General features: G+C 45.9%; 1 protein-coding gene and 1 non-coding gene across 2 annotated transcripts in view; one reads left to right on the top strand and one right to left on the bottom strand.

Annotated features, from left to right (window-relative positions):
- LOC126470048 (26S proteasome non-ATPase regulatory subunit 5-like) overlaps positions 1-24,087 on the bottom strand; it is a 200,572-nt gene that overhangs the window by 56,024 nt on the left and 120,461 nt on the right. The gene's annotated exons all lie outside the window — the stretch shown is intronic.
- Positions 22,367-22,439, top strand: Trnat-ugu (transfer RNA threonine (anticodon UGU)). Its single transcript has one exon. It is a non-coding gene; the product is annotated as a tRNA-Thr (tRNA).

Below are 24,087 nucleotides of genomic sequence, written 5' to 3'. Positions count from 1 at the left end.
GTCGGCGCCCCAGCTGGTGTGGCTCAAGCACTGCAGAGCATTAAGGTGCCGCCCACACATCTGTTTAAGCTGCCGAATATGTGAGAGCCAAGTCAACCGGGCATCAAAAACCACACCCAAAAAACGATGTGTCTCCACCACAGCTAGAAGTTCGCCGGCAAGATAAAGCCGCGGCTCAGAGTGAACAGTTCGTTGCCGGCAGAAATGCATAACGCAGGTCTTGGCAGCCAAAAACTGGAAGCCATGCACTGTAGCCCAAGACTGTGCCTTGCGGATAGCGTCCTGCAGCTGATGTTCAGCAGCTGCAATGCCAATGGAGCTATAGTAAAGGTAGAAGTCGTCATCAGATAAGGAAGCTGAGACAGACGTTCCCACCGCTGCATCGAGTCCGTTAATTGCAATTAAAAACAGACAGACACTTAAAACAGCCCCCTGTGGTACCCCATTCTCCTGAACTCGGGAGAAACTATGGGAGGCCGTGACTTGCAAGCGGAAGGTACGACGCAACAGAAAATTGCATATGAAAATAGGGCAGCGGACCCCGAAGACCCCAACCATGAAGCATAGAGAGGATGTGATGGTGCCATGTCGTATCGTATGCCTTCCGAATGTCTAAAAAGACAGCGATGAGATGCTGATGGCAGGCAAAGGCCGTATGGATGGCTGACTCCAGGCTCACCAGATTGTCGGTGGCAGAGCAGCCTTTACGGAACCCACCCTGAGACGAAGCCAGATGGCCCCGAGACTCGAGTACCCAACTCAACCGCCGGCTCACCATGTGTTCGAGCAACTTGCAAAGAATGTTGGTGAGGCTAATGGGCCGGTAGCTGTCCACCTCCAATGGGTTCTTGCCAGGTTTCAAAATGGGGAGAACAATGCTTTCCCGCCATTGCGACGGAAACTCACCCTTGACACAGATACGGTTGTAAAGGGCAAGGAGGCGTCGCTGGCAGTCCACTGAAAGTTGTTTCAGCATCTAACAGTGGATGCGATCTGGCCCGGGAGCTGTATCAGGGCAAGCGGCTAGGGCACTGTGGAGTTCCCACTCACTGAATGGAACATTGTAGGATTCAGGATGGCGGGTGTGAAATACAGGGCTCCGACATTCCACTCGCTCTTTAATGGAGTGGAAGGCCAGTGGGTAATGCTCTGCTCAGCAGTTTGCAATTACGTCAGAGTCAGCACAAACTGCTCCATTCAGTGAGAGTGCAGGGACACTGACAGGGGTCCGATAGCCACAGAGGCGCCGAATCTTGGCCCAAACCTGCGATGGAGAGAGATGGAGCCCAATGGTGGAGACTTACCGTTCGCAGCACTCCTGCTTGTGTTGGCGAATAAGGCGGCGGGCCCGCGCACGCAGCCGTTTGAAGGCGATGAGGTGTTCTATGGAGGGATGTCGCTTGTGACGCTGGAGCACCCGCCGGCGATCTTTAATCGCTGCAGCAATCTCAGGCGATCACCAAGGCACAGTCCTCCGCTGAGGGGACCCAGAAGAACGGGGACTGGCAGATTCTGCGGCAGTAACGATGCCGGTGGTGACCGAGTGAACCACCGCATCAATGGCTTCATTAGAAAGAGGCTCAATAGCGGCTATGGAGGAGAACAAGTCCCAGTCAGCCTCATTCATAGCCCACCCGCAAGGGCGCCCAGAAGAGTGATGCTGTGGCAGTGGCAGAAAGATCGGAAAGTGGTCACTACCACACAGGTCGTCATGCACACTCCATTGGACAGATGGTAAGAGGCTAGGGCTGCAGATCGAAACGTTGATGGCTGATTATGTGCCATGCGCCACACTGAAATGTGTGAACGCACCATCATTTAAAATGGAAAGGTCGAGCTGTGCCAATACATGCCCAACAGTGGCGCCTCGACCTGTTGCCACTGACCCGCCCCACAGAGGGTTATGGGTGTTGAAGTCGTCCAGTAACAAGAAAGGTGGTGGCAATAGGACTATCAGCGCAGCCAGGACGTGCTGTGGGACATCACCATCTGGAGGAAGATAAAGACTGCAGATATACCAGCCTGTGGCGTCCACACCCGAACAGCGACAGCGTCTAAAGGTGTTTGTAGAGGGACAGACTCGCTGTGAAGGGAGTGAAGGACATAGATGCAGACGCCACCAGATACCCTTTCATAAGCTGCCCGGTTCCTGTAATAACCCCGATAGCCACGGAGGACCAGAAACCAAGTTTCTTGAAGAGCAATGCAGAGGAAAGTGTGAAGGCTGATAAGTTGTTGGAGCTCAGCAAGATTGTGGAAGAAACCGCTGCAGTTCCACTGGAGGATGATATTGTCCATGGCTGAGAAAGGCGTGAAGGGACTGGGGAGGCAGATTACACCGCTGGGTCACCTGCTGCCTCTGATTGAGCACCTGTGCAAGTGCTAACTATTGCATCTGAGGGACCGGCGAGATCGAGGTCCTCAGCAGACGCCAGAATCTCCACCTCATCCTCAGACGCAGAGCTGGAAGTTTGTGCTGGGGTGGGTGCCACCGCGAGTTCCTTGGGCTTAGAGCTCTTCTTCTGGGATTTTTCACGCTGCTCCTTTGGTTTCACTGGCTGGGAGGGCTTCATTGATTCAGTCTCCGGGACGGAGGAGGATCGCGAAGCCGTACGACGAGCTGGTTGTGGGCACTTATGCCACTGTTGGGCGTCAGCCTTCCCACTTGTGGAAACCTGGGAAGGAAGGGGCCCAAGGGACCCCTTGCAAGTGTGAGAAGCCGAAGAAGTTCGTAGCTTCTCCGGCTTAGATGCGGGGACGGACGTCCCCGATGGGTGGGAGGGTGTTGCTCCTGAGGTAGGTGGTGCAGGAGCAACAGGGTGGGTAGAGCCCCCCACGGGCAAGGGGGGATGTGGAGTTGTACAGTTCGTCGATCCGGCTGGAATTCTCGGAACTGATGGGGCTAGCACGGTTGATGTAGCAGCAGCGTATGAAGATGTCATTATCACAGGATGTAGTCGGTCATATTTCCTCTTAGCCTCACTATAGGTCAGTCAGTCCAGGGTCTTATATTCCATGATTTTGCGCTCTTTCTGTAAGATCCTGCAGTCTGGCAAGCAAGGTGAATGAGGCTCTCCACAGTTGACACAGATGGGAGGCGGGGCACATGGAGTATCGGGATGTGATGGGCGTCCGCAATCTCAACATGTGAGGCTGGAAGTACAGCGGGAAGACATATGGCCGAACTTCCAGCACTTAAAGCACCGCATCGGGGGAGGGATATAGGGCTTGACGTCACAATGGTAGACCATCACCTTGACTATCTCCAGTAATGTATCACCCTCGAAGGCCAAGATGAAGGCACCGGTAGCAACCTGATTATCCCTCGGACCCCGATCAACGCACCAGACGAAATGAACACCCCGACGCTCTAAGTTGGGGCGCAGCTCTTAATCAGACTGTAACAGTAGGTCCCTATGGAAAATAATACGTTAACATCCCCCAATTTGTAACAAGCAAGTAACCTGCGTGACTGGGCTGCAGATGCCGTTTGTATCAAAACTGACCCAGAGCGTGTTTTGGACAAGCCCTCCACTTCCCCAAACTTGTCCTCTAATTGCTCTACAAAGAACTGAGGCTTGGTGGGCATGAAAGACTCCCCATCAGATCTCGTCCAAACTAGGAACCGGGGCGAATAACTGTCATTGCCATTCTGAGACTTACACTCCTCCCACTGTGTGGAAGGGGAGGGGAACATTTTTGGATCATATTTCTGAGGATTAAATTGAGCCCGAGAACGCTTAGAGACTGCTGGCGGCTGGCCACCAGCGAGAGATGATGTACCACGCTTCATTGCCGGGAGTCTCGATGCCCCAGGGAGATGGGAATCTACTCGTTGGCATACGTGGGGAGTTAACGGCGCAGGCATCAGCAGAGCGATCCCTGTGTTGTCAGGGGACAACAACCAACAGGTACATGGCAGCCCCACCACAACGGACTGGCTACCGTGCTGGATCTTAGGTACAAAAATGTCCAAGGTCGTCGTTGCAGCAAAATGCAACACTGCACAGTACTGCGTGGTAATCGCACCCAGGGACGTATCCTCGCCCAAGAGATGTAAGACGAGCGGGACAGCATTGCAACGACGAGAAAGCCGGCTAAAGGTCTCAACGCACGACAGATACAGTGCACCATGTAAGGCACCCTTCCCCAATTGGCTCGCTCTTCGGAAGAATTTAGAAAGATGGAGGTCAAACCTGAGAGGGGACCATCACATAAGGCCAAAACTTTTGAGACTCCTTTTAGTCGCCTTGTACGGCAGGCAGGAATACCGCGGGCCTATCCTTACCCCTGAACCCGCAGGGGGGGACAAATAGGGGGTTCTTACCAGGCTTAAGGACAGGAACCACAATGGTGTCCCTCCACTGAGAAGGGAAGTCACCCTGGAGCCAAATACGGTTAAACACGCTGAGAAGATGTTGCCGTTGTGGAGCACTGAGATGTTGAAGCAGGTGGTTATGAATGCAGTCTCGGCCAGGGGCCGTATCATGAGAAAAAGAAAGTGTGGAAAGAAGTTCCCATTCAGTAAAAGGTTCATTGTAAGATTCTGACTGACAAGGGTAAAACATAAGGAGGAAGCTTTGGCCCGCTGCTTCTGGTGAAGGAAAGCAGCCGGATAGGAGGCTGATGCTGATGCTGTTGCAAAATGGGTCACAAGATGTTCCGCGAGAATCAATGGGTCTATGCAAAGGCCATCCGGGAGGTGAAGGCTTGGGAGGGTGGACTGCCGATGGTAACCTTGGAGAGAGCGAAGTGTAGCCCATGCCCGTGACATAGGGACAGTAGAACCGAGGGAAGAAACAAAGAATTCCCAACACATCCTTTTGCTCTGTTTGATTAAGCAACGGGCTTTAGCGTGAAGGCATTTAAAAGTAATAAGGCTGGGAAAGGATGGGTGCCTCTTAAGGTGTTGCAAAGTTTGACGGCGATCATGGATGGCAATGGCGATGGCAATGGCAATGGCAATGGCCGTACTCCACCATGGGACTTGCCGACGGCGAAATGGTCCAGATGAGCGCAGTACAGCAAGGCTAGCAGCGTGAACAATCGCGTCACACACGTCACGTAAGATGTCATCAAGACAACCCAACAAAGAGGGAGGAAACACAACCTGTGCAGTGTATAGAGACCAATCGGCAAGTTGGAAAGACCAACGAGGTAACCTGTCCATTGGGGAGCGGGAAGGGAGCAAGAGAATCAACGGGAAATGGTCACTATCACAAAGGTCGTTATGTGGCGAACAGTGTAATGAAGGGAGGAGGGAGGGAGAAGAAAGAGAAAGATCAATGGCAGAAAAGGTAGCACGACCGGCACTAAAATGAGTAGGGGAGCCATCATTAAGAAGATACAAGTCATGGTCTGCAAGGAACTGGTCTATGAGAAGACCTCGTCTAGATGGAAATGCCCTGCCCCACAAGGGATGATGAGCATTAAAATCCCCAAGAAGGAGGAAGGGAGGAGGAAGTTGCTGAAGAAAGGCAGTTAAGGCAGCAGGTGTAAAAGTCCTGTCAGGAGGGAGCTAAAGATTGCAAACTGTTACCTCAGAGTCCAGGTGGACCCTAACAGCAACCGCTTCCAATGTAGTTTGAAGTGGAATCCACGTGCTAGCAATGTCTGTACGGACCAATGTACAAACGCCACCAGAGGCCCACAGGGGGCCAACCTGATTTTGACAGAAAACACGGAACCCACAGAGGGTTGGTGAGTGATCATCAGTAAAACGAGATTCCTGTAGAACCACACAAGCTGCAGAGTAAGACAAAATAAGGGATATCAACTCCGGAAGGTGACGGTAATTTCCATTACAATTCCACTGGATAACCACAGAACGATGATTCAAATGGGGGTTGACAGGCTACAGCCAGTCATGGCGCCGGGTCACCACCCGTCACCGACAAGGAGGGGGCGTCATCCATGAACAACAGGTCAGAATCAGGTTGCGAAGCCGGGGATGGGACCTCTGGTGACACCAGAGGCTCCTTGTACCAGGACTTATGCTTTTTTCTTCTTTTCTGTTTGAGATCAAGGAGGGCTGTGCGGCGTAAAGGAGCCAGCTGCAGCAAGATCGGGAACGGAAAGAGATCGGGCAACCTGGGGGCCCACAGACTGTGGTTCTCGTGGTCATCGCATGGCAGCAGACCTTTGGCCTGGAAGATGCCGGGAAGGGGTATCCCGGGAGGGGCGCCCTTGACTGGCAGACACTGAAGAAGTGGGACACTTCTCCAGCTGGGGAGAGGGAGTGGCGCCTGGAGGAGAGGGTGTGGGAGCCGCAGGAGAGGGGGGGGAGGAGAGGGGTTCGGGACTGGGGTAAGGAAGGGGTGAAGATGTAACTAAAGCATAACTAGACGTCATGGACACAGGGTGAAGACGTGCATACTTCTTATGAGCTTCAGTGTAGGTTAAACGATCAAGGGACTTATACTCCTGTATCTTCTTTTCCTTCTTATATACTGGGCAATCTGGTGAATGTGGAGAATGATTGCCATGACAATTAACACACACAGGAGGGGGAACACAGGAACTCCCCTCATGGAGTGGACGTCCACAGTCACCACAGAGAGGGGCCTGCAAACAGCAGGAAGACGTGTGTCCAAAACGTAAGCACTTAAAATACCTCATAGGAGGTGGGATGTACTGCTTCATGTCACATTGATGAACCATAATCTTTACTTTCTCAGGGAGGGTATCCCCATCAAAGGCCAGGATAAAGGCACCAGTATCAATGTGATTGTCCTTCGGACACTTCTGAACACGCTGAACAAAGTGAACACCCCGCCGTCCGAGATTGTCCCGAAGTTCCTCATCAGTTTGAAGGATGAGGTCCCTGTGAAAAATCACACCTTGAACCATATTTAGAGACTGGTGGGGGGGTAATAGACAGGAATTGTGCCAAGATGGTTACCCGACCGCATCTTGCTCAGAGAGTCCACTTAGCCAAACTTGTCTTCAATGTGTTCCACAAAAAATAAAGGTTTGGTATTGGTGAAAGTATCCCCATCAGTCCTGGTACAAACCAGATAGTGGGGGGTAGCCATGTAAGGGAAGGCCGAACGGGCAGGAGAAGCAGCACTAAAACAATCAGTTCCACTCGGAGAGATGGCCGCAGAAGAACAGCCAGAGTTCTGGACCCCTGTGCGTTTCATTTGCATAGCGTCCACCCTGATACCACACATTCCGATCAGGGGCTCTCCCCACAGGTGCCACCCAGCCACAGCAAGGGCCGTCTGGCACGGCGGCCATTGCCGGGAGTTCCGATGCTCCAGGATGCCAAACAACCACTCCTAGGCTTACATGAGGAGGTCACAGCTCAGATATCACAAGTGTGATCCCTGTGTGTTCAGGGGGCTCAATCAAAAGGGTAAATAGCGACCCCACCACACGGGCTGGCTACCCTAGCATCAGACAACGACGTGAAAGAAAACGTGGAATGAACTAGAAGGGCACACGTAGGAGACGCTAGGTACGGTGCTCTTCCCCAAATGGCTCACACTACAGAATAGAAATTTAGTAATGGAGGTCAAACCCCAGAGGGGGACCAGGGAATGCCAAAAGGATGAGGTGATTACGCAACAAAACCAAATTGCAAAACCAACATAACCATGAGGATAGAGGGGCCAACATAAACAAGGACATCAAGAGAGGGAGAGGAGAGGGTGAAAGGTGAAGGGGAAGGAGCAAGAAGAGGAAAGGAGGGGAAGGGCAAGGAAATGCAGCCCTGGTGAGAAGGAAGGCTGCAATAGCTCGCGGCCCTGTACTCGCCACACACGTACTCACGAAAAAACCGTGAGCCCCCTGGGGGGAGGTCTGTTGTGTTCAACATTCTGGTGATTACACTGGTTACTAATGGAACAGCATTTCACACTTGAAATCACTTATCTCGCACTTAGAGTAACCTATGATCTTGCGAAGTTAATCACTTAAATATGTTACCTACACAACTGTATTCCCAAATTTTCAGTATTCTACATTAATTACTTTTTGGCATTTTAATTTTTATTCCATCAGTGTGTTACACAAAATCTAAAGAAACTATTAAAAGGCACTGTATCAGAAAGCTGAACTGCCAGTCCTCAAAGTGTTAAAGATGTGTGAAATCTTATGGGACTTAACTGCTACGGTCATCAGTCCCTAGAAGTGTTAAAGGTGTAGGAAATGTTATACATAGAAAAACTTTCAAAATTGTTTACACATTGATTGCAAAAGAGGATTGGAACATTCACAAAGTCAGAGACTGCTTTAATTATTGTCCTTTAGAAGAAAGGGCACAAACAAGAAGACAAAAAGAACAAGCAAGGCCTGTCAGTCTCCTAGCTGTAACACACATGAAATTCACTGTGATTTTCACCAACCACATGTACTTTTAATGATTTCAACAAAATACATACTAACAGCCTCTCAGAAACAGACATTTCTTTCAGGTACTTAGTATCCTGAAGAATACATACACCAATGTTACAGCTCCCAAAGGATTTCAACTGGAATCAGGATAGTGAGAAATTCAAGACAGAAAGGGAACTTGATCAAGAAAATTCTGCAGTCTCACAACTATTCTCAGCAGTACTAGAGATGTTTTTGGGCCTTACACTGAGAAAATGAAGAAAGAATTCATATTAATGGAACATACTGGAATCACATTAATTTGTGTGATGGCATCGTACTATTTATCTAGTGAAAATAAATTACGACAGTGAACAGAAGCACTCAATACAGCAAAACAAAGTAGGTTCAAAAATCAATTACAATAAAACTGAAATAATGATAAAAAACATATTGTGAGGAAAATAGTACAAATTAACAACAAAGTCGTATAACCAGTTCTAGATTTTTTTTTGTATCTGAGAAAAATGAAAAAATAAAAATAGAAGCGTGCTTTTGGTAAATTGAAGAAAGTATTCCACAAAACAAACCTTTCATTTTACCTGAAAAAGGAAGTTTGCCCTCAGCATGGGTAGTCAGTTCTGAATTATGGCAGTGGGGCAGGGACTTTTAATATTAAAACCATTCAAAAACTGAGGGTTGTCCTCCAAGCAATGAGGAGATGAAAGCTGGAATTGGAGAGAAGGTAAAAGAAAAAAAATTGACAAGAGAAAGCTGTGACGAAAATGAAATGGAAGTAGGCAGGACTTCACTCACTCACCCACCACCCCCTCCACACACACACACACACACACACACACACACACACACACACACTGGACATATACTGGGTGCCCTTCTAAGAGAGGTCATGTACATTTTCTCTGATGTTTTGGTGGGTATTTGGAATTTCATATTTGTAACGTCTATCTGGAGTCAGTCCAAACAAATACTGCACATCACATCTTTCATGCTACTTCTAGTGTTGACAGAAAGAGTCAGTTTGTTTCCCCTTACAAAGAAAACGGTTTTTCAAGTGGAAATTTACATGCCCATTCGATAGTGTGGTCCCAAATAAGTCTGGTGTGATATTTGTTTCATCAATATGTATTGACAGGAACAGTAAAACATGAAGAATAACCAGTACAACAGCAACTGCACAGTGCTCTTGCTTGGTGGCAGCAGTTAGCATGGGCCAGGGTGATGGCTACACTGCTGCAGTATGGCTTATACTTCGTGGTCTACTGCCCCTATTAACACATATTGGTAAAACAAGTAATGTGTTAGACTAATTTGGGAGCACCCTATTTAATGGGCACGTAAAATTCCACTTTGAAAATCATTTTGTTTGTAATGGGAAACACACTGACGCTTTCCGTCCACAATGGGCATTGCATGAAAGACATGATGAGCAGTATTTGTCTGGAGTGACTCCAGCTACATATTGCAAAAAAGAAATTGCAAATATCTGTCAAAACACCAGGGACAATGTGCCTGATGACTTAAGTGGAGCATCATGTACATATATTCTGATGAAGAATCATCTGATAGAAATCTGATTTTGAAAAGCAATTAAAGCCAACAAAGTATAGTAGCAGATTTGTGTTAACAAGCACTTAATAACTGGAAGAATTATCAATACATCTGATGCATGTAGCATAAAATCCAAATGGTAAAGGTAATATCTAATATAGGAAAACACACAGTGAAACAATGCAACTACAGTGAAAGAGCCATGAACAAATCCATAAACATCTGGATTGATATCACTGAAATAACTTATAAATCATCTACAGTAGGACAGCTATCTATAAAAAATACTACTGACGAATTTTCTAAACAGACTCATCAGCTTACATGAAGTATGAAAGAGAAAGGTTAAGAGAAAAAAATGCTCTCAGATTTCCAACCATGTCACATGATTAAAATTACACGGGCTTTGGCCAAGTGCTCCTGGCATTCGATGTTCCTACTTCAACCACGTGATCACTGTAAGCAGGCACATCGAACACTGAGTCAACGTATGCCCATATTATGGTGATGCTGCGAGCACCAGTGATGTCGCAACTGGCAACTGGTGTATATAAGGAGTGTACCAGCAGCACACTGGCAGTCATACCACTTGGCAATGGCCACGGAGTGCTTGGCCAAAAGCTCATGTAATTTTAATCACTTGATGCAGTTGGACACCTGAGAACTTTTTATTCAATGTTACCTTTGTGAGACCCCGCATTCTTACAGAAAGGTTAAGTGTCAAGTAAGGACTAAATATCTTTGCAGAGAGAAACTGTAGACATGATTCAAAGTTTAATCAGCAAATGACTTACTGAATACAACAAAGATCAAGGATCTTTATCTTTCATAACCTTAGACTTTCATAGAAAGCAACAGTGTACCCAAACAATCTACTTTGTGCAAGCACTATAACCTGTGATGAGTATCTCCTTCCTTCCTTCCTTCCTTCCTCTCTCTCTCTCTCTCTCTCTGTCTCTCTCGCCCCCCCCCCCCCCCCTTCACACACACACACACACACACACACACACACACACACACACACACACACACACACACACACACTCCCCTCCCTCTCCTCAATTGGTAGATATGATGAGAGATGAAAGAGAGAGGTTTGTAGTTGAGAATGATGCAGCTGACAACGCTGGCTATAATGTTCCATAAACAATGTTGATGAAAATGTGTACCAAAGCTATGGCTTTTAAGAAAATATATTGTAAAATAATGGGGTATTGCAGTAACTGACGTCTAATCCACTCCAATGTTTAAACAGGATTTCCTAGAGAAATCTGACAAAACACATCCAAGTTACATATGCTACAGGGGGACTCATTAAAACACATTATTTTAATTGATGAATTTTTTAACACACTTTTGTGTAAAAAGCGCATAACTTTCAAAGTTAAATTCTTTTTAACTGAAATTTTGTAATAAAATTTACTGCTAATTTCACAGGATTTATTCATAATATGTTATTAAGAACTACAAAATAGTTGTAAGGACCTGGATATTTCGCTTTTATGAATGAGGTCCCACCATTCAGTAGACTACGCATATCTAACAGGCCACTGGCAATCTTCAAAGTCTGAAACTACATTCTCTTTGCAATTATTTAAAAAAAGTAAAAGTTGATACAAAAGTTATGATTTTAGAACTAGTCAATTTCACTGTGATTTGGCTCTTTGAGCCAGATGAAAGAGAAAATCAACCGTGGTCTGTCCTACATGGAACTCTTTTTGCATTCACCTTGTGTTTTATTGAAACCAAAGAAAACCTAAATGCGAATAGCTGGGCAAACATTAGCACTCTATGAACGTTGGAGTGCACTGTCTTCAGCACTGTGCCTCCCAGATTCAATTTATTGCCACCACAGTTTTAATCTCTCACAGACTCATTTCAAGCACCAATCCTAAACTGATTGGGTAGATACCAATGAGTTAAAGACATATGTTTCAGTTTTGGCTTGACATCCTGTTTTAATGTCCATGGTTTTGATGTTCAAGTTCTTGTTTTTGGTTTCAAGACAATTATGTTCAAGATGCATTTCATCAATTTTGAGGCATTTCTTCTTCATACATGCCCATAAAACTGAACTCTGAAATTACACAGTATGCGCATAATTAATTTCCATTATAGAATATAGTTCTCATTTTTATTTTTTAAAATGTAGATCCCAATATACTATTTAACATCTTTCACTTTTTTCGGTCTAATTTTGTGAGTAAAGACCTATTGTGAAGGATAAGATGCATATAGACTCGCTGGCTTTTTCCAAGTTGCAATGATGGATTTTGGTATTTATGCAAAAGTACTTTTTGGGTCATTAGAGAAACACTCTCTGCATCTGTTCTCCATCAATTCATTGTCCATACAAGCTATCTTTCAGTTTACCAAACACATTGAAGCATGGAAACTATTATTTATATGAGCTGGCCTAATGTGGGATAATCATGCCAATGTTGGATTCCATACGCCACAGAACAACATAAGCTTTAATTAATAGCGCACTTCTGAGTGTTTGCCATGTTGTTGTTTCCAGTTTATGTATAATATTGTGTCGACTAACCCAGCCACTTCAGGAATGCGAGTTTTGCTGTAATGTGCACTAGTTGCCTGGAATCCAACACGACTGTAAACTACTGTTGGTCTCATGCTGCCATTTATAGCCAAGTTCAATTCCTGATTCTCTATGACCCTCTTTGTTTCTCAGAGCTTGCACTCATATTCTGTGAAACAGCTTCTCTCAGCATTTTTCAGCTCTGGTGGATGCAGTGGCCAATGATATTTTTATAAATTGAGTGACAGATCCCAATCATTATTTAAATTAAAACTGCCAGCTCTGTTTATTAGATTATCTGACATCTTTATTTTGACCAAATTGTTAGTTATACTGCCACAAAAATTTGGCATATGCACCATGATACTGGTCCCATCATGTTCCATTTCATGCAAATATTCATGGCAGTGCTTTGAGACACCCAATCTGCTTGGTTGCTTTTGTCAGGTATGTCACTGATGTTTCTTGCATTTCATCTCAACTATTTTGCTAGTCTGCCCCGTGTAAGACATGAAACTTTTGCATGGAATTCAATAAACACCTAGATTTCGGAGACCTAGGTTATCTTAGCTGAATGGAGCAAAATACACTGTATGCCATGTTTCCAAACAAGTCTATAGATTTTTCTAGATATTGAGCCAACATAAGGCAGACAATCAATTTTTAGTTTCTCTTCCTCGGTCTCAGTCTCAAACTATTTCTCAGGTATTCTTGATTTTGACTGCATTGCCCATTCAATTTGATGAGCTGAGTACCCATTCCTTCAGAACACTACTTATGGGTGTTGCAATTCTTTGGCACAGACCAGAGTCTTTAGCACTGAGTTTCTTTGTGATGGATGGTGATGGCTTGAGGGTGGAGACAGAGGTCAGTGTTTGTAGGTTTTTAGCAAACCACACCATGATCCAGGGATTCATTTGTTGTTCTCAACTGACACATTGAGGAAGGTAGTTGGTGTTGTGACAGTGCCACGAGATTTAAAAGTGCCACTACGTCAGTACGCGAACACGGCGATAGAGGCGCTCCGCAGCTCGGCTGAGCGCCACCTACCTATGAACTGCGCCGGCCGCATGTCACGGCACAGGAGTGGAGTGACAGATACGGATTTGGTAGTATGAAACTCACTATTGTTTCTATGTTTGTATATCCCCGCAAATTATTAGTGAATTAAAGGTTATAACACTTTTTGGCGACGAGGTCGGATATTTTTTTTCCTGCGTTGGGGAATTGTGCGTTCGTGTCTGGGCAGACATGGAACAGCTTCTGCAAGCGCTCATTGAACAACAAACGCATCTGACGTCTGCTATTCAGGCGTTGTCGACGTCGCTTACTCATTGTCTGTCTTCCGCTTCTCCGCCTCCATTCCCTCCTTACGACGAGGCCGCTGAAGACTGGGAGGATTATGAGAAGCATTTGCGGCAACACTTCTTGGCTTTCGGCGTTGTCGACGCTCCTATGTGTAAGTCGTTATTTCTATCTTGGATTTCCCCACGGATCTATCAGCTGCTATCTCAGTTAGCCCCTCTGCGGGAACCTGTCTCTCTGTCTTTCCAAGAAATGTGTGACTTATTGTCTAACTATTACCGAAAAAACACACACGTCGTTGCCGCCCACGTGGCGTTCTACCGATGTCGTAAACAGCCCCATAAATCTTACCGGGCTTGGGTGGCGGAACTACACAGTCTGAGTAGGAAATGTCAGTTTGTCACGGACACTCATCATGAGTCTTATGCTGATTCGATGGTTAGGGATGCTATTCTACGGCTTGCTCCTGATAAAGAAGTTCGACAACGTGCCTTACAACTGCCAAACCCGTCGTCGTCGGAAGTTCTGAGCATCGCTCAATCTTTTGAAGTGTCTCACGCTGCTGGTGCACAAATAGACGCGTGGTGTGATGTAGGCGCTATACAGACCACTTTCGACACGGACAATTGGCCTGTTTCCCAAGGGACCGACGATGTGGCGGCGGTTCACTCACGTCAACAACGTCGCGTTCGGCCGCCACGCTCACAGCGAAAACAGCAGCCACAGAAGCAGGTTCGTTCCGCACTTCCTTCTTGTCCACGTTGTTTCATACAGCATGACAGGGCCGCGTGTCCAAAACGTTGGGCCACGTGTAATTCATGTAGGAAAAAAGGCCACATTGCTTCTGTGTGTCAGTCCCCTAAAGTTCCTGTCGACGAGGACGAGGCATCGGACATGGATGTTAACTGTGTGCTTTCCCAAACAAATAAGTTGTTTGTTACTGTTCGTGTTCTGGATAAAGACATTCGCATGCAAGTGGACACTGGCTCTGCAGTAACTCTCATTAATTCTCGCACGTATTTGGAGTTGGGCTCCCCTCCCTTGTCTCCAGTTACGCGAAATCTGAGGACTTATAATAAACAGAAAATTCCTATCGTTGGCCAGTTTGATGCTTCCACTGCCTACAAGTCTGTTGTTCGGCCCCTCATGTTTTATGTGGTGGATCATGCGGGCACTGAAAATCTGTTCGGTTATGATGCTTTCCAGTTGTTTGGGTTCTCCATTGATGATGATGTGCACCTCATATCTGAGGATATTCCGCATCAACAGCTGGATGGATTGTGTTCTGAATTCTCGTCCGTGTTCTCTGCTGGTCTGGGTCGTGCCAAGGATTTTGAAGCCCACATTACTCTTAAACCTACAGCTCGCCCTAAGTTTTTCTGGGCATGCCCTACTCCGATGGCGTTGCGTGCACCTGTCAAGGCTGAGATAGACAGGTTAACAGCTTCAGGGATTCTCCTTCCTGTTACCTCCAGCGAATGGGCATTGCCAATCGTGGTGGTTTCTAAACCAAACGGGAGTCTGCGATTGTGTGGCGATTTTAAAGCCACTGTCAACGCTCAGAGCCTCATAGACATTTATCCTCTTCCCCGTCCTGAGGAGTTATTTACCAAGCTCGCTGGGGGCCAGTTCTTTTCCAAACTTGACTTATCGGAGGCGTACCATCAGTTGCCATTGGATGCGTCTTCCAAGGAATTTCTCGTCATCAACACTCCTTGTGGGTTGTATCAGTACCAGCGGTTACCATTTGGTGTTGCTAGCGCGCCGGCCATTTTTCAGCGGTTTTTGGAACAGCTCACCGCTTACGTTCCTGGCTGCATCAACTACCTGGATGACATTGTTGTCATGGGGGCCTCCACTGAGGAGCACCTTCGCAATTTGCGTTCATTATTTCGGGTTCTGCATTCGGCTGGGTTGAAGTGCAATCTGGACAAGTCACAGTTCTTCCAACCCTCCATTGTGTATCTTGGTTTCCACTTGTCCCGTGAGGGTATACGTCCTCTACGTCAGCACGTTGCGACCATTATCGCTCTACCCCGGCCGTCTATGGTCAAAGAACTTCAAGCGTTTCTAGGCAAGATTGCTTATTATCACAAATTCATTCCATCCGCGGCGGCGGTGGCTCATCCTCTGCATCAGCTGTTACGCAAAAAAGTTCCTTTCTGTTGGTCCGACGAGTGTGAGCAGGCTTTTATTCGCCTGAAGGCTCATTTGCAGTCGGCGCCTTGTCTTGCCACATTCCGTCCGGGTCAGCACTTGGTTCTGGCGACTGACGCGTCACAGTATGGCCTAGGGGCTGTTCTCGCCCATCGGTACGAGGATGGGTCGGAACGACCCATCGCCTATGCTTCCAAGACCCTCAACGATGCCCAACGGCGTTACTCTCAAATCAAAAAGGAGGCGCTCGCTATCATTTATGCTCTAAAAAAGTTCAGCGTTTTTTTGTATGGTTCTAAGTTTCACCTCATCACCGACCACAAGCCACTGGTCTCTCTGTTCAGCCCCTCAGCGTCACTTCCGGATAAGGCAGCTCACCTCCTGCAACGTTGGGCCTTATACTTGTCTCATTTTCACTATGAGATTCACTATCGCCCCACGGCCCAGCACGCCAACGCTGACGCGTTGTCGCATTTGCCGATGGGCCCCGACCCGGTTTTCGATCAAGATGAACTACTCTGTTTCGACATTGATGAGGAAGAACGTCGTGCGGTCGAGGGTTTTCCGCTTACAGGTTTGCAGGACGCGTTGGCTACTGCGCGGGACGCGGTCCTGCGTCAGGTGATCGGTTTTGTTCAACGGGGTTGGCCGGACAGGACCAAGGGCCGGGCATCGGATCCCCTTCGCAACTACCATGCCTTGCGCCTTCGTCTGTCTGTTCGTGAGGGTGTTGTTCTTCTGGCCACGGATGGCGCATCTCCGTGGGTCGTGGTGCCAGCTTCTCTTCGCAAAGATGTTCTCAAACTATTGCATGAAGGCCATTGGGGGATTTCTCGGACTAAGTCCCTGGCCCGCAGGCATGTTTATTGGCCCGGTATCGATTCGGACATCACCCACATGGTCGCTGCGTGTGGTCAGTGTGCTCAACAACTGGCTGCACCCCGTACAATGCCCTCTCCGTGGCCTGATCCGGCGCAGCCATGGGAACGGGTGCACGCTGACTTTGCTGGCCCCTTCCTCCGCACTTATTGGCTACTGTTGACTGACGCCTTCTCGAAGTTCCTGTTTGTTGTTCGATGTCCGTCGCCCACCACTGCGGCGACGACGTTGGCTTTGTCCAAAATCTTTGCGCTAGAAGGTCTTCCATCCACAATTGTCACGGACAACGGCCCTCAGTTCTCTTCGCAGGCCTTCCGTGATTTTTGTACTGGACAAGGGATTCATCATGTTACAGCACTGCCTTTCCATCCCCAATCGAATGGGGAGGTCGAGCGCCTTGTCCGCACTTTCAAAAGCCAGATGAAAAAATTCCTTACTGATTTTTCTACCGATGACGCTCTGTTGCACTTTCTGAGTTCTTATCGCTTCACGCCTCTGGGTGATCGCAGCCCTGCTGAAATCTTGCATGGCTGCCAACCGCGCACTATACTGCACCTGCTTCACCCTGTCAGGCCTAGTACTGTGTCCCCTAGTGCGGGAAAATACTCGGTGGGCGCCGACGTGTGGGCACGAGATTATGGATCTCGCCCTAAATGGATTCCAGGGGTGGTCAAGGCTCTTCGCGGCCGCCGGCTTTGTGAAATACGTACGGACGACGGCATGGTTGTTCGCCATTACGACCAGATGCGCCCACGAGTGGTGGCCACGCCCGTGCCACCGCCCCTTCTTTCACCTCCACCAGCCCGAGAAGCCAGTCCTGTCGCTGCTGCCGACCTCCCGTGCGTGTTGCTGCAGCCAACGTCGCTGCCGCTTCCGAGTACGCCGGAACCAGCCCCAGTCGCGACGCCGCCTTCTCTGGGACCCATCTCGCTGGAGCACACCCCCAGGTCCACGACACCTATGGATGCTGCTCCGGAGTTTTCACCCATCATCTCGTCCAGGAGGCACGTTCCACGCACAAGCTTCCGTCCTGGACATTTTCGACCATATTCTCGTGTTTCTCCGCGGGATCTTCTCGGGGTCTCCCAAGAGGCCATGGATGTTTCCGCACTGTCCATGTCTCCAAGGAAGTGAGTGTCTTTTTTTTTCAAGGGGGGAAAAGTGTTGTGACAGTGCCACGAGATTTAAAAGTGCCGCTACGTCAGTACGCGAACATGGCGATAGAGGCGCTCCGCAGCTCGGCTGAGCGCCGCCTACCTATGAACAGCGCCGGCCACATGTCACGGCACGGGAGTGGAGTGACAGATACGGAGTTGGTAGTATGAAACTCACTATTGTTTCTATGTTTGTATATCCCCGCAAATTATTAGTGAATTAAAGGTTATAACAGTTGGTCCTTTTTTTCAGGTTCCATTGCGAATTTTATATTATGATGGATGCAGTTTAAGTGTTCTAGGAACTCTTGAAGCTTTCCTGCTCCATGTGGCCACACTACAAATGTGTCATCCACATACTGATAGAAACGCAATGGTTTCAATTAAGCACATTCTAGTGCCTTTGCTTCAAAGTGTTCCACGTATAGGTTCTCCACAACACGGGATAACAGACTACCCATTGTCACACCATCAGTTTGTTCATAATATTTTTCACTGAATAGGAAATAAGAAGATTTTAGAATGTGCCTAAAAAGTTTTATGAAACAGTTGGTGACCTTTTCTATGGTTAGTTCCCAGGAATCAGAAAGTGGAACTCTCGTAAAGAGGGAGACTCATTGAAACTGAGCATAATATCCATATCATGGAGCTACATTTGACTGACGCAGTGCACAAAGTCAGTGGAGTTGTGGAAGTGGTGCTCTCACTTCCCCACAGATTCACTAAGAATGCATTTCAGGTATTTTGCGAGCTGGTATGTAGATGTGCCAATATTACTATCTATGGATCTTAGACGAATTGTTTCCTTGTATACATCAAGAAGGCTATATAATTGTGGTTGCACTGCTGCTCGTGTTTTAAGATCTTTAATAATGTTATGTGGCAAGCCTGACTCATTGAGCACACTCATCATCTTCCTCTCTGTTTTATTCGTAGGATAAAAATCTGCCTGTTTGTATGCAATGTCATTCAAAACATTGAAAAACATCTTACTGTAGTCCACACCTGACATCACGTCCACAGTGTCCCCTTTGCTGGCGGGTAGAACTCCTTCACAGATTTTTCAATGTTACTCGTTCTCTGTTGGGAGATGTTTGACCTTAACATTGGTGATTTGCTTAAGTACTCTACATATTTTGTGGCAAACCTCTTCCCTGCTTCTGATGGAAGAGAATCTACAAAATGCTCCACAGATTTGATGTAATCTGCTATTGGTAGCATTTTTCCAGTTGATGCAAAATTTAGCCCTTTACAAAGGATCTTTACTGTATCTTCATCCATACAATTGTCAGTGAGATTAATTACATTATGGTTTCCTCCATCTTGTCTTGGCATATTGTGCAAGTGATCAATATATTAAAATCTTGTTGGCCATCTCTTCCATCAGAGTTGGAAAATGTTGAGAGAATCTGCATTTCATGGAATATCAATATGAGCTCTGTAAACAAAAGATCATCAATGGGCATAGTGGGCATCAGGAATTGAACTCTGATAGAAATAGCGACATGAGACCAACAACAGTTCACAGTCTGGTTGGAGTCCAGACAGCGAGTACACATAACAGCAAAACTTGCAGCACTTGAAGAAGACGGCTGGGTCGACTGTCAAAACATTGTGCACAAAACTGAAACAACAACTCGGCAAAACACCTGGAAGCACATATTAATCAGTCACGCTGAGAAACCTGAGAGATATTAAGTTTAAACTCTTTCGCTGCTAAAGACGTGCTCTCTGCATTCCATGCTGAGGGGCTTTTGTTATAGCTGCACTGGTCACCAAATACTGGTGCCTGTGTTGAAAGGAGGCTTCCTGGCCAATATGAAATACTTAACATCTGATATTTTGAAAACTATTAAGGGGAAAAATGGGATTTTTGCATATCTTACAGTCTGGTATCTTCACTCAATAAATAACTTAATTACTTTCCAATACCCATCATACTTACAGTGCTGCATCAAAATAAGTAAAAACATTGCACAAAATTTTAAGGATTTTGCAGAGGCAAAACCAAACTGCTTATACATGGCTGATTTTAGCTCTACACTGCAGCAGTAGATAAGATATTTAAATGTCATTTAAAATCGAGAGCAGACTGATACCTCATTTGATTCTCAAGTTATTGGATTTTATTTCTGAAGGACAGTTGTGTGTAATGTGCTCATTCACATCCTTATGAATCACAAATTGTGTGGTCATAAGAATCACCATATCTCAAACGATTCGTGATATTGGAATGAGGTTTTCTTGAAAATGGTAGCACACAATGAGGCACATATGTTGTACGATAAAGACTCGAAACGTTTTTATTCACCGAGATCTGTAAGTAACTTGTCTGTAGCAGTGAGTAATCAGCAGTTCAGGATGCAGACAGACATCCATAGCACTGAAGGAAAACCCAAGCTGTACACATATACATGTCCACAGCATCTGGGGAACGGCATAGTAGGATGTGTATACATGCCCCCAGCAATGAAAGGATTAATTTTAATTTGAAATCAACAGATGTGTGTTTCACTATGCTTAGATGAAAGATGGCACTTTCCTGAGATAAGAAATGTAATGATTTGGGTGACAAATGAAACAAGTAGTCTGTACGTGAATTTACAACAATGCACCACACACCTTAAAACAGAGGGACACGTGCAAAACCATTTCGTTTTCATCCTTGCACATAAAAGCATTTACAATTGCATCAGGGGATGATGTGTCACAGGCTTTGCACGAGGGGAAGATGTGAAGTCAAAATGTGAACAGAAGATGTCTACATGGAAGCTTTGTGCACAACATTCTAGATCATTGGCATAGGTGGATATCTTATGTGGACATTTGATTTACAGAAATATGTAAGGGGGCAATGCATGTGCAAAGACACCCCTCTGATGAGGGGAAAGACTCATCCATTGGAGTTGAGTGACAATGAAATAAACAAAAAGGGTGGCAAAGCAATAGTTTTTGTGGCAAAACAGATTAAGAATAAATTCTGCGATAACTTCATGTTGAAGTTTATGTCTATTAGATATGTTTTCGTTACATTTGAGTTTAGACACAATATGTGTAATGATGAAACAGGTCAAGGGTTGGCCTGAAGTAACAAACATGAATAACAGTAACATACACTGAAGAGTCAAAGAAACTGGTACATCCGCCTAATGTCATGTAGGACCCCCGCAAGCATACAGAAGTGCTGCAATAAGATGTGCATGGACTTGACTAATGTCTGAAGTACTGCTGGAGCGAACTGACACCATGAAGCCTGCAGGGCTGTCCATAAATCCGTAAGAGTATGAGGGGTTGGAAAGCTCTTCTGAACAGCATGTTGCAAGGCATCCCAGATATGTTAAATAATGTTCATGTATGGGGAGTTTGGTGGCCAGCTGAAGCGTTTAAACTCAGAAGAGTGTTCCTGGAGCCACTCTGTAGCAATTCTGGACATGTGAGGTGTCACATTGTCCTGCCGGAATTGCCCAAGTCCATTGGAATGCACAATGGACATGAATGGATGCATGTGATCAAACAGGATGCTTAAGTACGTCTTACCTTTCAGAGGCCCATATCACTCCCACTGCACACACCCCACACCATTAAACAGCCTCCACCAGGTTGAACAATCCCCTGCTGACATGCAGGGTCCATGGATTCACGAGGTTGTCTCCACACTCGTAGACGTCAATCCGCTTGATACAATTTGATATGAGACGCATCCAACCAGGCAACATGTTTCCAGTCATCGGCAGTCCAGTGTCGGTATTGACCGGCCCAGGCGAGGCGTAAGGCTTTGTGTCATGCAGTCATTGAGGGTACACGAGTGCACTTTGGCTATGAAAGCCCATATCGATGATGTTTCGTAGAATGGTTCACATATTGACACTTGTTGATGGCCCAGCATTGAAATCTGCAGCAATTTGTGGAAGAGTTGCACTTCTTCACGTTGAACAATTTTCTTCAGTCATCATTGGTCCGCAGGATCTTTTTCCAGCTGCAGCGGTCAGAGATTTGATGTTTTACTGGATTCCTGATATTCGTGGTACACTCGTGAAACAGTTGTCTGGAAAAATCCCCACTTCAACGCTACCTCGGAGACGGTGTGTCCCATCGCTCATGCTCTAACTATACCACCATGTTCAAACTCACTTAAATCTTGATAACCTGCTATTGTAGCAGTAGTAACCAATCTAACAACTGCGCAAGACACTTGCCTTATATAGGTGTTGCCGACTGCAACACCGTTTTCTGCCTGTTTACATATCTCTGTATTTGAATATGCATGGCTATACCAGTTCATTTGGTGCTTCAGTGTATAAACACTTATGGGAAATAGCAAAATGCAGCGAGTAATGAAGATAATGGAGAAGGGGTGCTACATTAGTAGTGTGAGGATAAGGCGAGAATTTGAGTCTGATGGGAGGTGTGCTATGGTCGTCTGTGCAGTTGCACTGACCACTGTGTCTGGATCGCTTAGAGGTCAGAGCATCTGCCTTGTAAGCAGGAGGCCTGGGTTTGAATCCCAGTTCGGCACAAATTTTCAACTTTACCCACTCTTTCATTCATGCATGCTCGTAGCCAATGTTTGTAATTGGTTTGTGTCTTTTATCAAAATTGTTGCCCATATGAAGCAAGAGTAATGAGGCCATCAGGTCTTAATAATAAATTGCCTATATACTATATTTGGTTTTGTAGTTGCTTGTAGGCTTAACGCCGGCCGCAGTGGCTGTGCGGTTCTAGGCTCTGCAGTCCGGAACCGCGGGACCGCTACAGTTGCATTTTCGAATCCTGCCTCGGGCAGGGATGTGTGTGATGTCCTTAGGTTAGTCAGGTTTAAGTAGTTCTAAGTTCTAGGGGACTGATGACCTAAGATGTTAAGTCCCATAGTGCTCAGAGCCATTTGAACCATTTGTAGGCTTAACAAACATCTTCCTTCACCTATTTTTCTCAAGGTTTCTTGACATACTGCAGTTGTGTCAAGCCGAGTGTACACTATCAGGAGTGTTCCTGCATAAAGCGAGAAAATAGGTTTACAGGACAGTAGACACAAGACTGTCAGATAATGACTGTACTGTAAGGTGGGTGAGTGTATTATCTGAGTTTTGCCTGGAATCCAATCTCTGACAGCAGTAGGAAAGATAGGTGAGAATAATTTTAGTGTGGTTTTGCTCCTGGTACAGTAAAAAATGATGCATTGTCTGATAAATGATTGGGAACAGGCCACTTACTGACAACAATTTCGAATGGCTAGATGCCACACTCTAATTACAAAATGTTTCTGTGTTGACGATTAACTTTTACAAGCTGAGATACACCTACAGGTATTTCATAGCTGATGCCATGTTGTAGGAACAACATTCTATTTTGTTATAATAAACAAACACTGTCTGGATCACAAATTATTTTATTACTTATTACCAGTTTCAATTGGCTCTGCAGATCATCTTCAGGTCTGGTGTCACAAAATGCAGTTTGACAGTTGACAAACTGGTGGTCAGTAATATAATAAGTTGTGATCCAGATGATGGTTATTAAATATCTTATAGTTATAGTTAATGTAACTGGTGTGGTAAACAGTATGCATTTCATGAACAGAAACTAATATTGAGATTTCCTTTGTGAGCCTCGCTGCCAGAAGGTTTGCAACATTCAGAAGTATGCAAAGTGCCCTCCAGATCCAGCAAAATTAAATAAATATATTTTATTGGTGATAGGTAAATTGGTCAAGTACCAGAACATAATGGCTTTTTCTGTCACAAGATGACGATGTTTCATATGACTGAAATGGAGAAAAAATTGAGTGTCAAGGTAATGATGGTAGGACTGAATTACCCAAACCTAAAATGGCTTCCACTAGTATAATGACTGATGAAGCAGTTTATTGAAAAGGGTTGAATATGTAGACCACACAAAATTTGAGGTTGTAAAATGCCTTATAACGTTGCTGAGACTCAAGTCATGCCCCAAGATATAAGGGAAGATATTTCTTCGGAGGTAAAATTCACTGAGGCAAAATGATTTCACATCGTATCAACTACTAGTATTGGTAATTTGAAAACGGAATTATCAAGAGATAATCCTCATATTGCAGGAGAAATTTCCCATATGTCTGGAAATAGCTTTGAATTGAAAGAGTACAATGCAAAGCAGTTTGATGAGCAAAAAGAACAGCTGAAAGATGTT

This window comes from Schistocerca serialis, chromosome 3, assembly GCF_023864345.2.
Source record: "Schistocerca serialis cubense isolate TAMUIC-IGC-003099 chromosome 3, iqSchSeri2.2, whole genome shotgun sequence".
Classification (NCBI taxonomy): Eukaryota; Metazoa; Arthropoda; class Insecta; order Orthoptera; family Acrididae; genus Schistocerca; species Schistocerca serialis.
The sequence above is the reverse complement of the archived record's forward strand: the minus strand, read 5'-3'. Positions and strand labels throughout refer to the sequence as shown.